The sequence below is a fragment of the Suncus etruscus genome, chromosome 3, assembly GCF_024139225.1.
Source record: "Suncus etruscus isolate mSunEtr1 chromosome 3, mSunEtr1.pri.cur, whole genome shotgun sequence".
Taxonomy (NCBI): domain Eukaryota; kingdom Metazoa; phylum Chordata; class Mammalia; order Eulipotyphla; family Soricidae; genus Suncus; species Suncus etruscus.
Window position 1 is genome coordinate 82,531,523 of NC_064850.1, and position 17,172 is coordinate 82,548,694.

The 17,172-nt window shown below is 38.1% G+C and overlaps 1 protein-coding gene across 1 annotated transcript in view; it reads left to right on the forward strand.

Annotated features, from left to right (window-relative positions):
* ABHD17B (abhydrolase domain containing 17B, depalmitoylase) overlaps positions 1-17,172 on the forward strand; it is a 584,428-nt gene that overhangs the window by 455,458 nt on the left and 111,798 nt on the right. The gene's annotated exons all lie outside the window — the stretch shown is intronic.

Genomic DNA, 17,172 nt, shown 5'->3' on the forward strand with positions numbered 1-17,172 from the left:
CAGCAGCACTTGCCTTGCAAGCAGCCGACCAAGGACTTAAGGTGGTTGGTTTGAATCCTGGCGTCCCATATAGTCCCCCGTTCCTGCCAGGAGCTATTTCTAAGCAGATAGCCAGGAGTAACCCCTGAGCACTGCCGGGTGTGGCCCAAAAACCTAAACAAACAAACAAACAAACAAACAAACAAACAAAAGTTCTGGAAAATAGAATATAGTTGTGTTATTTTTGGGGGGGGGCACACCCAGCGCTGCTCAGGGGTTACTTCTGGCTATCTGCTTAGAAATAGCTCCTGGCAGGCAAGGGGGACCATCGGGGATGCCGGGATTCGAACCAAACACCTTAGGTCCTGGGTCAGTTGCTTGCAAGGCAAACGCCACTGTGCTATCAGTTGTGTGTAATTTTTGTTTGTTTTTAATGGCGGTGGTTGGACTCAGGTCCTCATACTTGCAAGACAAGTGTTCTACCATTGAGCAGCAATTCCTGGTCACTAATATATGCTTTCCTAGTTTACTTTATTTTGACTCAATGTGTAATTTTAAAATTTAAAACAATTACTTGACTTCAGATTCAGGATGATGTTAATTATAGTTAGCAACTAATATTCTTCAATTTTAACAAAAAATAAGGAATTTTAAAGCTGTTACTGTTTCAAGGTGTTTTTATTTTTGTTTCTTTTTTTCCCTTGAAGTTACTTATTTGTGAATGTATTACTTAGGATTCTCATTTCAGAAGGACTACAACTGGACAAAAGCAAATCAGAAATCCTTGTTACAAAAACTTTCATTGGAGAAATTTGCTATGAAATAAAAATTCTCCTCAAAATTATTATATAGGTAACACTTAGAATACTATTAAAATCAAGCCGGGGGGCGGGGGGCGGGAAGGTGGCGCTAGAGGTAAGGTGTTTGCCTTGCAAGCGCTAGCATAGGATGGATAGAATGGACTGTGGTTCAATCCCCCGGCGTCCCATATGGTCCCCCCAAGCCAGGGGCGATTTCTGAGTGCATAGCCAGGAGTAACCCCTGAGCATCAAACGGGTGTGGCCCCAAAACCAAAAAAATAAAAATAAATCAAGCCAGGGAGCTAGTATGGGGTTTAGGGGTTGACTTTATAAGTGGCCACCCCAGCCTGATTCTATCCCCAACACTGAAGATAGTCCCCTGAGCAGTACAAAGACTGGCATAGAGCCAGAAGGCTCTGAACACAGCCAACTTTCCCTGCAAACAAAGCAATATGTCTTGACATTTTTGGTTTAAAACAGAAATATATTACTTATATGTGATATTTATAATAATTGCATGAAGAAATGCAATGGTCTATATGGGAGTTGATACGAATACCCTCGGCCCAGAGTATAGTGAGGCGAGGAAAGAAACTGAGTGGAGGAGGATAAACACAAATATGAAAGATGGGAGCCAGGGGTCAAGCAGTTTCAGGTATATGGGCCAAACGCAACAACAATGGAACAGGAGACCCAAACTTTAACAATCTAAACTTGGGTCTGTTAAACTGGCAGGGTTGGGGGCACAGCAGGTTGGTTATCTTATGGGATGTACCCAGGGAGCATCAGTGGAGAAAGGTCAACACTGGTGGTGGGATTGGCCCTGATTCATTGTATGTCTGAAACTCAACTATGAAGGACTTTGTAAATCACAATGGTTTCAATAAAATATTTTTAAAATTAAAAAAATTATTTCTGTGAAATTTGTGATCAATGCTCTTGGGCCACATGCAGGAATGGTGGTTATGGTGGAAGTTGCTCTGTGTCTCTAAAATCTTTACTATTCCTAATTTCTATCAATATCTAGCAATAATTTAGCAATATTAATAGACTTCAAGATAATCATGACTGATATGTCAAAGAAAACAGAAATTGAAGCCTTGGAGATAATGGCATAGGAGGAAAGGTGCTTGCATCACATATGGCGGGCATTGACTCCATCACTTGTATCATGAGTCTTTGAGCACTGTCAGGAGTAGATGTTGAGCAGTCTTGGATGTGACCCACTCCCTCCACCCCTTCCACACACATCCAAAGTCACAAATAGAAAGGAGATGGCTGCATTATAATGTAAAATAGCTGTTTCAAAGTTATGTAATCTATAACAAATATACATTTTAGATTAAAAACTTTGGCATCATAAACAAAGAATTAAATGGTTTAAAGCTGACTGACTCAGTTTCTCCTCCAGTCAGTCATAGTTTTGCATCTTTTAGGCCAACTGGCAGCCAAACTGCCTCCATGATGCTGAGCACCAGGGTGGGAAAGATTTCATGGCTGAGCTGTGGGGCCTGTTGTGGTGACCAATAAGGTGCAGCAATTTTTTTTTTCTTAGACAAAACTCCAAAATAGAGCTCAAGGTATTGATTTCATCTACATCAAAGAAAACAAAGTAAGTGTTTAGCCATTTTTTGAACCTGAATCAGAGGATGAAGAAAATTGGCCCTAAAAAAAGACAGGACTATGGGATATAAATAGGTTGAAGTATTCAAGTTAGACCATGCTGAGATGGATCAGGTATTGAATCAGGTATTGTTTTCAATTGTCCTGAGACAGCCAATGACAGTTATGACAGCAACTTACGAGACTGTTCTGCAAATGCAGAGAGATGGTTCACTTCTCAAGGCTGGAAATCCTGCCAAATGGGATAGTATTGCCAGTGGAGTTCCAGGAGAAGAGAATGGCAGAGATCTCTCTACAGTTTGCTTCACAAGTAGTAGCTGAAAAGGCTGTAAAGAAACAAGGATGGCCTGAAATGAGCCCTTCATGTGACTGACCTAATACCTCTCACTGTATATAGTTCCTGAGCCCTGCTAGGAGTGATTCCTAAGCACAGAGCCAGGAATAAGCCTTGAGCACAACTAGATGAGGGGAAGAAGTGGGGGAAGAAAGAAAGGAAGGAAGAAGGTAGGAAGGAAGAAAGAGAGGGAGGGAGGGAGGGAGGGAGGGAGAGAGGGAAGGAGGGAGGGAGGGAGGGAGAGGAAAAATTTGAGGTGTACTTACCAATACATTAGGATGTTGGTCTTGGTGTTTCTCAAGAGATTTGTCTGAGGCCTTGAAGACAACTGTTCACTATCTTGTGATTTTCTTTAGGTTATTACACTGAGACATGTTCAATAAATCTTGAAAGGGAGAAAGAATAAAGGAAAGAAAAAAAGATAATGAGAAAGAAATAAAAAAATTGAACGGAAAGAAAAAGAAACAAAAAGGAAGCAAGGGAGAACAAATCAGACTGACTTCAAAGAAAACAAATGAGAAAATGTCCCAACAGAGCAGTGAACCAAGGCTACATAAGATGGAATAAGAGAAATGACCTTGTGATAATGGCAGAGAATTATGCTGGCACACTCTGGAGGGGTGGTATAGGTGTATTGCAAACTAAAGCATAGTATAGAACTGATGTAAGTCATATTACAACAGTTAAAATAATTAAATCAAGACCTGGAGAAGATAGTACAGAAATTAAGGCAATTACATTGTATGTGGCTAATATTGGTTATATTCTTTGGAATGTGTATGTTCCCCCAAGCATGCTAGGAGTGACCCCTAACCACCACCAGGTGTGGTCCAAACATCTCAAATTTAAAATAATTTTAGGGGGCTGGAGAGATAGCACAACGGTAAGGCGTTTGCCTTGCATGCAGAAGGACAGTGTTTTGAATCCCAGCATCCCATATGGTCCTCCGAGCCTGCCGTGGGCAATTTCTGAGCTTAGAGCCAGGAGTAGCCCCTGAGCGCAGCTGGGTGTGACCCAAAAACTAAACCAAAAAAAAGTTTTAAATGCATAAATGCAGGGGCTGAAGGTAGGACACAACTTGCAAGTCACACACTTGGGTTCAATCCCCAGAAGCTCATATGATCCTCAAGCATCACCATGAGTGATCCCTGAGCATATTGCCAGGTGTAAATTCTGAGCACCATTGGGTTTGGCCCAGAACCTCCACTTTAAAAAAAAACCAAAGCAGAAAGAAAAGATGAATACTAATTATCTAGAAGAGCAAATTAATTAATACAAAGATAGGCCAACAGTCATTACACAAAGACTAGAAATGACAATTTTCAAAATTTTAAGACTAACAGGTTTTAAACTAACAGGTTTGATAACTCAGAAGTCCTTAAGAAGCATAAATAAGAAATGACTCATATATCAATGGATTGGGAAGGGGAGATAAAGAAAAATAACCCAATACAAGTTTCCCAAGATTTAACCTTCTTCCTCTTTGTGCTTTTTCTTCAATGAAGCTCCAGTCAAATAATTTCCTCATTAGGGTTTCTTGATTCAACAAAGCACAATTTTGCTTAAGTCTTATGGTGGTGGTTTCCTTGGTCAGGAATATTCTTTCCCCACAGTCTATCTATATGACTTCTGCCATTGCTCAAATGTTACCTTTTTCCAGTGAGGCCTACACTAAACACTTTATTTAAAAAAACAAAGTGCACTGAGGCCAGTGAGACAGTACAAGGGTGAAGCACTTGCCTTACATGTGGCCAGCACCTCATTTGATCCCAAGCACAGCCAGGAGTGATCCCTGAACAACTCTGGGTATAGCTCAAAAGCACTTCCACCATCCCCTTAAGCAAATCAGAGTTCACTTCCTAACTACTTTTTCTCCTGCATCCCTGGTTTTAGACTCCATCACTATCAGTCTAACAAAGCATAATTGTTCTCCAAAGCACACTTCACCTCCTAACATAAAATTTACTTATGCCTCTACTCACTAAATATTTATCTCAGAAAAGATCGAAACCTGATTGTTGTACCCCAAGTTTCTGGGACAATGCCTTGCATTCATAGGCGAGTATGATTATGTTAAAATTACAGTAGTTCTTTTTTATTTTTAAATAACTTTATTTATACAATTTGATTACAAACATAATTGTAGTTCAGTTTCAGTCATATAAAGAACACCACCCTTCATCAGTGCAACATTCCCACCATCAATGCCCCAAATCTCCTACCTCCCTACCCCCACCCGCATCTGTATTTGAGACAGGCTTTCTACTTCCCTCATTCATTCACATTGTTATGTTAGTTGTCAGTGTAGTTATTTCTTTAACTGCACTCACCACTCTTTGTGATGAGCTGTATATCGTGAACTGGACCTTCCAGGCCTCATCTCCATTGTCTCTGAGAATTATTACAAAAATGCCTTTTATTTTTCTTAAAATCCATAGATGAGTGATACTATTCTGTGTCTATCTCTCTCCCTCTAACTTATTTCATTCAACATAATAGATTCCATGTAAATCCATGTATAAGAAAATTTCATGACCATCTCTCCTGATGGTTGCATAATATACCATTGTGTATATATACAATTCATTCATTTAGCCATTCATGTGTTGAAGGGCATCTTGGTTGTTTCTAAAGTCTGGTTATAATAAATAGCACTGCAATGAATATTGGTATGAGGAAGGGATTTTTGAACTGTATTTTTATGTTCCACCTAGAATATATCTCTTGGTGTGGCATAGCTAGATCATATGGGAGTTCAATGTCCAGTGTTTTGAGGAATCTTCAAATTGTTTTCCATAAAGAATGGACTAGACGGCATTCCCTCCAGCAAAGAATAAGTTCCTTTCTCTCTACATCCCCTCCAGGATGTTCCTATTCTTTGTGATATGTGCCAGTCTCTGTGGTGTGAGATGATACCTCATTGTTGTTTTGATTTACATCTCCATGATAATTAGTGATGTGGAACATTTTTCATGTGACTTTTGGCCATTTGTTTTTCATCTTTGATAAAGTGTTTGTTCATTACTTTTCCCCATTTTTTGATGGGATTAGATTTTTTTTCTTGTAAAGTCTGTTAGTGACTTGTATATTTTGAATATTAGCCCATTATCTAATGGGTATTGGATGAATAATTTCTTCCATTCAGTGAGTGGCTCTTTTATCTGGGCATTATTTCCTTTGAGGTGCAGAAGCTTCTCAGCTTAATATATTCCCATCTGTTTATCTCTGCTTTCACTTGTTTGGAGAGTGGTTTCCTCCTTAAAGATGCCTTTAGTCTCAATGTCATGGAGTGTTTTATCTACGTGTTGTTCTATATACATTATCGTTTCAGACCTCATGTCAAGGTCTTTAATCCAGTTGGATTGACCTGCATACATGGTGTTAGCTGGGAGTCTGAGTTCACTTTTTTTTTGCAAGTGGCTAACTAGTTGTGCCAACACCACTTGTTGAAGGGGTTTTCCTTGCTCCATTTAGGATTTCTTGCCCATTTACTAAAAATTAAGTGATTGTATATCTGGGGAACATTCTCTAGATTACTCCACAGATATGAAGATCTGTCTGTATTCCAATACCATGCTGTTTTGTAACTATTGCTTTGCAATACAGTTTAAAATTAGGGAAAATAATGCCTCCCATATTCTTTTCCCCAAGGATTGCTTTAGTTATTCATTGGTATTTATTGTTCCAAATAAATTTCAGAAGTGTTTAATCCACTTTGAAGAATGTCATAGGTATCTTTAGGGGGACCACATAAAATCTGTACAATGCTTTGGGGAGTATTGCCATTTTAATGATGTTAATCCTTTCAATCCATGAGCAGGGTATGTGTTTCCATTTCCGTGTTTACTCTCTTATTTCTTGAAGCAGGGTTTTATAGTTTTCTTTGTCTAGGTCCCTAACTTTAGTCAAGTTAACTTTAGTCAAATTGACTCCAAGATATTTGAGTTTATGTATTTTATATATATTATGAATTATGTGAATGGGATTGTTATCTTAATATCCATTTCTTCTCTATCATTATTGGTGTATAAAAAGGCCATTGATTTTTACATTATAATTTTGTAGCCTGCCACATTGCTATATTAGTCTACTGTTTATAAAAGCTTTATGGTAGAGGTTTTAGGGTTTTCTAAATATAGTATCATGTCATCTGAAAAGTGAGAGCTTGACGTCTTCCTTTCCTATCTGGATGTCCTTGATATTTTTAATGCCTAATTGCTATAGTAAGGACTTCCAGTATATGTTGAACAGGAGCAGTGAGAGAGGGCAGCCTTGTCTTGTATCAGAATTTAGAGGAAAGGCTTTTAGTTTTTTTCTACTGAGGATAATATTTGCCATTGGTTTGTGGTAGATGGCCTTAACTATATTGAGAAAGGTTCCTTTCATTCCCATCTTGCTGAGTTATTTTTTAAATCAAAAATGGTTAAAAAAAAAGTGAATGGCTGTTGGACCTTATCAAATGCTTTCTCTGCATCTATTAAATGATCATGTGGTTTTTATTTTCTTGTTGATATTGTGTACTTTGTTGATAGATTTACGGATTTTAAACCATTCTTCCATTCTTGGAATGAAGCCTACTTGATTGTAGTGAATGACCATCTTGATGAGGCATTGGATCCTATTTGCCAGGATTTTGTTGAGGATCTTTGCATCTGTGTTCATCAGGGATACTGGTTTGTAATTTTCTTTTTTGGCAGCATCTCTCTCTGGTTTTGGTATCAAGGTGATGTTGGCTTCAAAAAAACCTATTTGGAAGTGTTCCCGTTTTTTCAATTTCATGAAAGAGCCATGCAAGGATTGGTAGTAGTTCCTCTTGAAAGGTTTGAAAGAATTCATTAGTGAATCGATCTGGGCCTGGGCTTTTTTTTTGGGGGGGGGGGCAGACATTTGATTACCGTTTTAATTTCATCAATAGTGATGGGGGTGTTTAGAAATGCTACATCCTACTTATTCAACCGTGGGAGGTTATGAGTCAAAAAATTTATCCATTTCTTCCAGGTTCTCATTTTTAGTGCCTTAGAATTTCTCAAAATAGTCTCTGATTACTCTTTGAGTCTCTGCAATATCTGTATCTTTTCTAATATTGGTTATCAAGTTCCTTTCTTTCTCTTTCTTTGAGTTTTGCCAGTGGTCTATTGTTGTGTATGTAAATATTTTGGGGGATTACTATGTTACTCACCCTAAACTGATTGGTGATTGTGCCCGACCCTAGGGTGTGACCTGGCATTCTGCCCCCACCCTAGGGTAGTACCTGATTCTGCTTCCACCATTGGTTGGTATCTGATCCCACCATTGGGTGGTACCTGACTCTGGGAGATAAAAACAAGGGTCTGTGGAAGGCCGAGGCTTTTTTGCTGGAACTTAAGCTGAGTCTTTGGACTTCAGTCTTGTCTACCGAATAAAGCTAATATTTCCACGAGCCCGACTGTCTGCGAGCTGTTTACCCACCGTTTCACCTCAGAACCGTCGGCTAGACAGGGTGGCAGACGCGTGCTCCAAGCTGGAAGAGAAAGGCCTCATCCTCCATCCCACCATCAGTCAACCTCTTCAAGGGCTGACTTGCAACAGTCTATCAATCTTGTTTATTTTCTCAAAGAACCAACTTCTGCTTTTGTTGATCTTTCGTATTGTTTTTTTGGGTTTCCACTTCATTGATTTCTGTTCTAAGCTTTGTTTCCTTCTGTCTCCCTATTTTTGATTCCTTTTGTTGATCATTTTCTAATTTTTTAAGCGTCATCAATAAGCTATTCAGGTATGCCTCTTTTTCCTTCCTGATGTGTGCTTACAAAGCTATAAATTTTCCTCTCAGTACCACTTCTGCTGTGTCCCATCGATTCTGATAGTTGTGTCTTCAATTGTCATTTGTTTCCAGGATAGTTTTGATTTCCTCTTGGACCCACTGGTTGTACAGTAGTAGGGTGTTTAATTTCCAGTTGTTAAAGTTTTCTTCTGTGTCCCTTTGTTGTTCACATCTAATTTCAGAGCCTTGTGGTTAGTGAAGGTAGTCTGCAACATTTCTATCCTCTTGAATTTATGGAGGTATGTTTTATATGCCAACATGTGGTCTATCCTGAAGAATGACCCATGTATATCGGAGAAAAATATGTATCCAGGCTTCTGGGGGTGGAGTGTCCTATATATATCTACTGGGCCTCTTTCTTCCATTCCTCTTTTCATGGCTAGTATATTTTTGTTGGATTTCATCTGGTTGACCTACCAAGTGTTGACAGGGCCATGTTTAGGTCTCCCACAGTTATTGTGTTTCTATTAATAAACTCTTTCAAATTTGTCAATAAGTGTATTAGATATTTTGCTGGTCTCTCGTTGGGTGCATTTATGTTTAGTAGTGCAATTTCTTCCTGTTGCACCTATCCTTTGACAAATACGAAGTGTCCATCTTTGTTCCTTACAACTTTTCTGAGTCTAAAGTTTGTGTCATCTGATATTAATATGTCCACTCCAGCTTTTTTAAGGGTGTTGTTTGCTTGGATGATTTTCCTTCAGCCTTTGATTTTGAGTCTATGTTTGTTCTGATTATTCAGGTGTGTTTCTTGTAAGCAACAGGTTGGATTCATCTTTTTAATCCATCTAGCCACTCTGTGTCTCTTAATTGGTCATTTAGTCCACTACGTTGAGGGAGAGAATTTTCATGAGATTTCATTTCATCTTTTTGTATATGTTTGGTGTATCTGTTTGTCTGTCTTATCTTAAAGAAGACCTTTCAGCTTTTTTTTTTAAGGCTGTTTTTGCATCTGTATAGTTTCTGAGCTGTTGCTTATCCGTGAAACTATGTATTCTTCCTTCAAATCTGAAAGTGAGTCGGGTTGGTTGCAGTATTCTAGGTGAAGCATCCATTTCATTCAGTCTTATCACAATATCCCACCACTGTCTTCTGGCCTTGAGAGTTTTTTCTGACATGTCTGCTGTAAATCTTATGGATGCTCTTTTGAATGTAATTTCCCTTTTTGATCTTGCTGCTCTCAGTATTCTATCTCTATCTGTGGGATTCGTCATTGTGACTAGGGTGTGTCTTGGAGTGTTTTTCTTCGGGTCTCTTTTAGCTGGTACTCTTCGGGCATGCAGGATTTGATTGCATGCAGTCTTTAGCTCTGGAAGTTTCTCTGTGATGTCTTTGACTATTGATTCTTCCTGAGGATCTCCTTCCTGGGCCTCTGGGACTCCAATGATTCTTATGTTGTTTCTATTGAGTTTATCAAACACTTCTATTTTCATCTGTTGACATTCTTTGAGTACTTTTTCCATTGTATGATCATTTGCCTTAAGGTTCTTTTCTAATCTCTTCTTCTGTATGGAGTTGTTCTGCATTTCATCTTCCAGTTCACCGATTCTGTCCTCAGCTGCTGTTACACTGTTGGAGAGGCTTTCCATTGATGTTTCCAGTTCAGCTACTGTTTTTCAGACCTGTTATTTCAGTTTGGAGTTTTCTGATTTCTATCTTTATGTTCTGTTCAGCTTAAGCTAAGTTTTCTTTGATTTCTATTAGTTTCATCCATATTTCTATTCTAAACTCCTTATCTGAGCGATTAATCAAATAGTTGGTTTTTTTGTCATCAAAGCTATCATCTTCATTCAGAGCTATCATCTTCATTCTCTGTGAATGGTGTTTGCCTATGAGTTTTCCCCATTGTCACACTTGTAGCGTAATTTTTTTCTACGTGTTATGGTGGGGTTCATTAGTTAGAAAGAGTGTGCAGCTGAGAAGCAAAGTGGAGAGGGTGCGCTTTTCTGGAGCCTCTAGGAGACAGTTTTCACTGGGTCTTTCTTGGTCTTCTCAGGAGTTTCTGGAGACAATAGAGAAGAGAAACAGGCAAAGGCGACAGATCCTCTCAGTCTCCCTCCCAGTTGCTACTCCACAGCAGGGGCCAGACACCTCCTGCCTTCACAAACAAAGAAGCTATCTTTCTGCTGGGGCACCTCTGGTAGCCAGTTTTCACTAGTTTTTTTTTATTGGCCTTTCTGCTGGGGTGCCTCTGGGAGCCAGTTTTCACTGGGTCTTTTTTGGCCTTCTCAGGAGAGTTTCAGGAGACAGAAGAGCACAGTAGTTCATATATATATATGTATATATATACATAGGCCACACCCAGCCATGCAGACTCTATGTTCAGAGGTAACCCCTCTGGTGGTGCTTGAAAAAACACATGCAATACTGAGGATCAAATGTAGATCAACCATGTATAGGGCAAACACTTTGCCTGCTGTCCTATCTCTCTGGCCCAGTTATCATTTCAAAAGGTTTGGTTATGCTATGTTCTCCACTTCATACAGAATTCTCCATTCACCTTTAGAAATGCTTCAACATGTGATTTTAAAAAATGGTACAATAGTGCAATTGTTTAAAAAGAACAGATTCTGGGGCCAGAATGGTAGCACAAGTGATAGGGCATCTGCCTTGCATATGCTAACCCAGGATGGGCCACGGTTGTACCCTCTGGCATCCCATATGGTTCCCCAAGCCAATGAGCGCACAACCAGGAGTAACCCCAGAGTGTCACTGGGTGTACCCCTCCCCCCAATAAAAAGAACAGATCCTGGAATCAGATAGCATGGCTGTCACAGATGGACTGGATGGCTTAGTATAAATTAATCTTTCTGTTGGTTTCCAAGTGGTTCATAAGATAATTAAAAGTGCTGATATGGGGGATGGAGACACAGTACTGGGGTTAAGGTTGCTTACCTTGCATGTACTTGATCCTAGTGTGATCCCTGGCATTACAGATGTCTCTTGAGTACCACCAGGAATGACCCTAATGGCAAAGCTAGGAAAGTAACCCCTACACACCATGAGGTGAAACCCTAAGATTACTCCCTACCACCACGAAGTGTCAAAGGATTAGGAAGATGACTCAAAGGGGAGGAGTGCGTGCTTTTTTGTGTGGGAGTTCAAGGTTCAATCCCTGGCTCACCCTGGTCCTCAAAATACTCCAAAGCATCCTCTGAGCAGCAAGCTAAGAGTAGTCCCTGAGCATCTCTGGGTATTTTGATTGGTAATATGCTTACAGCTGTAACATAACAAACTGGCATATCTATTGCTAATATGTGCTATGACACACACACACACACACACACACACACACACACTCCCTACCTCTCCTTTTTCAGAACTTAGATAAGAAACAAATCAATGTCTTCAGTTTTATATATATGTTTTTGGGTCATTCCTGGCGGTTCTCAGGAGCTATTCCTGGCTCTAAGCTCAGAAGTTGCTCCTGACAGGCTCAGGGGACCATATGCGATGCCAGAATTCGAACCATCATTGGTCCTGGATAGGCTGCATGCAAGGCAAACGCCCCACTGCTGTGCTACCTCTCTGGCCTCCATGATTAATTATATTTTGATGTTATGTTTCCTTTTTTTGCTGCAGCCAAGTACCACAGAACATGCAACCAAGCTTTTTGAAATAATTACTCGGAATGCATTTGACTGACTTATTAGTATTGTAAAAAACACTGAATAATCTCACAAGAATTCTAAAGGTTGGGGGCCTCGGGTATTGTCGGTCTGGAGCTTAATAATGTCATGGCTTTAGTTCCCTATGTCTGCCACTCATTTGTTTTCCCATCATGGACACAAGTTCTAGATATTCATGTCTTCTCACAAGCATATTTGGGCAGGAAGAATCTGATAAGAAACATGTTTTCTTCCACAGAGATAATCTTTTTTAGAATCTCCTAGATTAGCCCTGCATGATCACTCCTAGTTTCTGAGAACTCCAGAAACAAGAAAAGAGAGAGAGAGAGAGAGAGAGAGAGAGAGAGAGAGAGAGAGAGAGAGAGAGAGAGAACAAAAAACAAAAAACGGTGTCCTATTGAGGTAGCTAGAAAGAGGAAAGCATGGGAATGACTTTAAAAAGTCCTATCAACTAGTTTTGACATTGCTGATGATCACTATCACCTGAGGGATGAGGTCAGATGAGGAATTATATTTCAGAGTTCAAATTAATTAATAATTATTGCCCCTTTTAAGAAAGAAAAAAAGCCACTTAATATCCCTGGGGAAAACAACCTTCTCTAAGCTAACAAACAGAAGCATCCTCTCAATAGCACCCAAGGATACTACTTGGAACATTCTAGAACCCCCATTACCTACAATCTATCCCTCATAGTGATACTGCCAACTTTTGGAAAGTGTCTATATGAAATAAACCAAAACAGTCAGTTTTCAAGCTTCTATATTAGAGTACACCCCAGATTATGTGACAATCTTCAAAGAAATTCAAGATAAGTTAAACTAATTATCTGTGTTAAATAGATTTATTACACTAAATCAGAACTGTCATCTTGTTTCTACATACTGAGTTCAAAATTTATTAGACTAGAATTTAAAGAAATATAGAAATTACATTTATATCCATCTATACAATTTTCCAGAAAGTAACCCTACTCTTGTGATAGGAAACTTGCACTGGAGGATAGTGATAAAATGATACTAAGTTTTCTAGTTAAATAATTTGTAACTTTTATTTTCAATTTAATTTAATAATCAAACTTAATTTTTTCAGAACTTCTCTGGTGAACCCTATACTCTCTCATAAATATGTATTTTTCTTTTTCCTATCACAGATTTTTTTAAGTAACTTCCTTTCAATAAAAACTGTTTTTATAATAGAACACCTCAGGTACATGCCTACTATGTGGCTGACCTGGGTTTGATCCCCAGCACCAACCACATCTGATGCTCCAAGTACTTCTCCAGAAGTGACCCTTAAAAAGCAGAGCTGGGCGTAAGTCCTGATCACATGGCCCCTCCAAAATATTTTTCATCACTGAACAGTACAAAAAACATTACACATTAGTTTATGTCTTTTGGGCCACATCTAGTAGTGTTCAGGGGTTCACATGTGATAGTGCAGATTGAACTGAAGTTGACTGTATGCAAAGCAAGAAGCCTAACCCTTGTACTATCTTAATATAACTTTATTAGTTTGGGGCCATGCCTGGTGGTGTGCAGGGGTCACTCCAGGTAGTACTTTTCAACATTTTTTATCTGCAACCTGTATTTGTTCTCAGATCTGTAGCACAAACCCTTGTTTGCTCTGGTGCAAAGAATCTAGTGTGTGCTGAATTTCCTAAGGTAATACATTTGTGTCAAGTAAGCCACTAAAACTAAAATTAATTAAATGAAGGTACCTTTAAGGACTAAAGAATAAAGCGCAGCTTTTATTGTATGTCACTAGTTGATGCTTTATGTCAAATTTCTCTCCTGCTCATCTCATTCAGATGAAAAGACTGTATTCTAATTCTAACTTTTTCCTTAATTTGAAAATTCAAGTTCAGAAAATAAATTTATATGCAAAAAAGTCATACAAATTTAAGAAAAAGAAATTTTATGTAGGCTAGAGATTTTAGAGTATTAAAGTCTCCAGATAATGAACAGGGTTATCTATTTTGATTTATCTTTTTCTATTTACATTTCCATTTTTCTTTAATTTAGTATATCCTTTAAGAGAAGGAGGCAAGGATCAAAGCAAGGAAAAACTATGTACTCATCATATACCTTAATTATATATATTCAGGATCCACTATACATTTCTTAAGTAACATATGGCATTTCATCAGCAAGGAAAACTATGTACTCATCATATACCTTAATTATATATATTCAGGACCCACTATTCATTTCTTAAGTAACATATGGCATTTCATCAAGATAAATACTTAACAAAATGAATGAACTGACTTGAGTTCAATTCCTGGGCACCATATAGGATCCCCAAAGCATTGCCAGGGTGTCATTACAGGGCACAAAATAGGAATAGTTTATGAATACTGCTGGGTGTACACTCTATTAATTTTTTAAGCCATAAAAATTATTCCTCATATTAGCAATGAGGAAGATACAAATTAGTACAAAGAGATGGCTATGGTACACAAAACAAACAAATTAAAAAGCCTGATACTGGGGCCAGCACAATAGCACAGTGGTAGGGAATTTGCCTTGCACACAGCTGACCCAAGACAGACCTGGGTTCTATCCCCGGTGTCCCATATGGTCCCCAAGCCAGGAGCGATTTCTGAGCGCATAGCCAGGAGTAACCCCTGAGTGACACTGCCTGATACCAATTGTTGGAAAGGATGCAGAGAACTAGAGCTTTAATACACTACTGTAGGTAAAGGAGTTAACAGTCCTTCTGGAAAGATAACAAGGCATTATTATGTATAGTAAAACTAAATAAATAGTAATGTTCTCTACCTCACTAAACATCTAACAGAAATGTGAAGAAAAAGACTTTAGTATCAAGTATACTAAAACAATGTTAGCAGAGGTACTTTTATAGCAGAAAAGTTTTAGCTTAAATAAAATATCCCAAAAGTAAAAGACAAATACATTATCATATATAAATACAATAGAACTAAACAGTGAAGAACAAATGGAAGTTCTTAAAATTTGAGGTTCATCAATCTAAAAATTTTATAACAAAATGAAGGACATGCCTAGTATAAATTTTATATAAAGTTTGATACCAATACCAGTCACTAACTTTCATATAGTTCTGCAAATAAAGAATATATGATATCCATCTATATGAATAAAACACAGGGACCAGAGAGATAGGAATTAAGGTGTTACCTTGTATGTAACCAAGCCAGGAATAAACCAGGAATAAGCTTTATATTTATACAATGTATAATAAGTACTACAAGTTACATTTTTTGTTTTGGTATGTGGGGATTTTATTTGAGCATAAACTACCAAAAATGTGCTTAGAAGTTTAGTTATGACCCAAAAATTTAAAAAAAAAATTTTTTTTTAAAGGAAAACATGGCAGAAACAACAGTTGGAAATCATGGATGAGTACATGAAGGGCTACTATACTACTTTGCTGCTTTTATTTAGTTTTGAGATTTATTGAACGAAAAAGAGGAAAACCATCAATTTATACCGTTTCTTCACCTGTCATAGATATATAACTTTTCTTTATCATACCGTATTTGCCGGCGTATAAGACGACCCTTCAACCCAGAAAAAACTTCCTAAAAGTTATAAAAGTAAGTTACTTCTTAAAAGTACGAGGGGTGCGGATCACTTGTCCCTGAAGCTGGAACAAGTTTCAGCATGCCATATACTAGCATATAATATGACTCCCAACTTTTAGGAAGTTTTTCATGGGTTGAAGGGTTGTCTTATACGCCGGCAAATACGGTATATTAAAACATACACACATTTAATAAAATAATTTTTTATAGATTATGTCATTACAGAGGGAAAAGGTCAAAAATGTGATAGGATATATAAAATATTTTAACCCCTTACTTTGGGAGGGAATTTGGGTTTCCTCTATGTTCTAAGATTGAGAGGAGAGGAATCCTTTCTGGTGGTGAAAAATCTGTGTGGTGCCAGGGATTGAACAAGGGTCAGCCATATGTATGGCAAGCACTATCTCTTTCCCTCCTTTTAAAAATATATTTTAAGAAAAAAATTACTATACCATTGCTAAATAACATACAAAAATAAAAAGCTTTATATTTTACAATGTATAAGTAATACAAGCTACTTTTATTTTTTGCTATGTGGGGATTTTAGGGATCCCTTCTGGCAGGGTTTGGGGGAACCACATATGATACCAAAGATTGAACCTGTATCAACCATGTGCAAGGCATGCACATTATCTGCTATACTATCTCTCCAGTCCTAACACCATCTAAGTTTTAGATGGGAGAGGACACCCAACTGTACTCAGGGGTTTTCTGCTCAGAAGTTATTCCTGGCTTTGGAATATAGGATTACCATACAAACATATGAGATGCCAGGGCCTGAACCTGGGTCAGCTGCATGCAAGGCAAATGCCCTAACCCAATGAGCTATCGCTCCAGCCCCCACAGGTACCAATTATATATCTAGTTTAGTTTAGTATTAGATAGCATATTCTTCTGAAGAATTCTCATGGACTGCAGCATGATACCCAATATTTATTTTGGCAGATATTCTTACAAATGTAACTTAAAAATTTTTATACATTTTATTTTATTAATAATTTTATTGTGACCAAAGTGGATTACAAATCTTTCACAGTAATATTTTAGGTACATAGAGACATTGAATCCAGGGCGTTCCCACCACCAGTGTTGTCCTCCCTCCAACCCTGTTCCCAGATGCATCCCATATCCTCCACCTTTGCCCCCTAGGCTGCTAGTATAAGTGGTCCCCTCTATGTCTAGCTTGTTATAAAATGAGTATCGATTCTGTTGTTGTTAGCTTTGGATTTGGTGTTTAAGACTGATCATTATTTTATTTATTCTCAATGTTCATACAACTGTTTGATCTTGATACCATCCATATTTTCCTCCTCAATTTATGAGGCAGAATAAGATAATTTAAATTATGTGGTTCTGTTTGAAGGGAAAGAAAAAGAAAAAACAAAAACAAAACAATCAAACAAATAAATCTGGGAGGGGTCCATCTAGAGGGCTATCAATA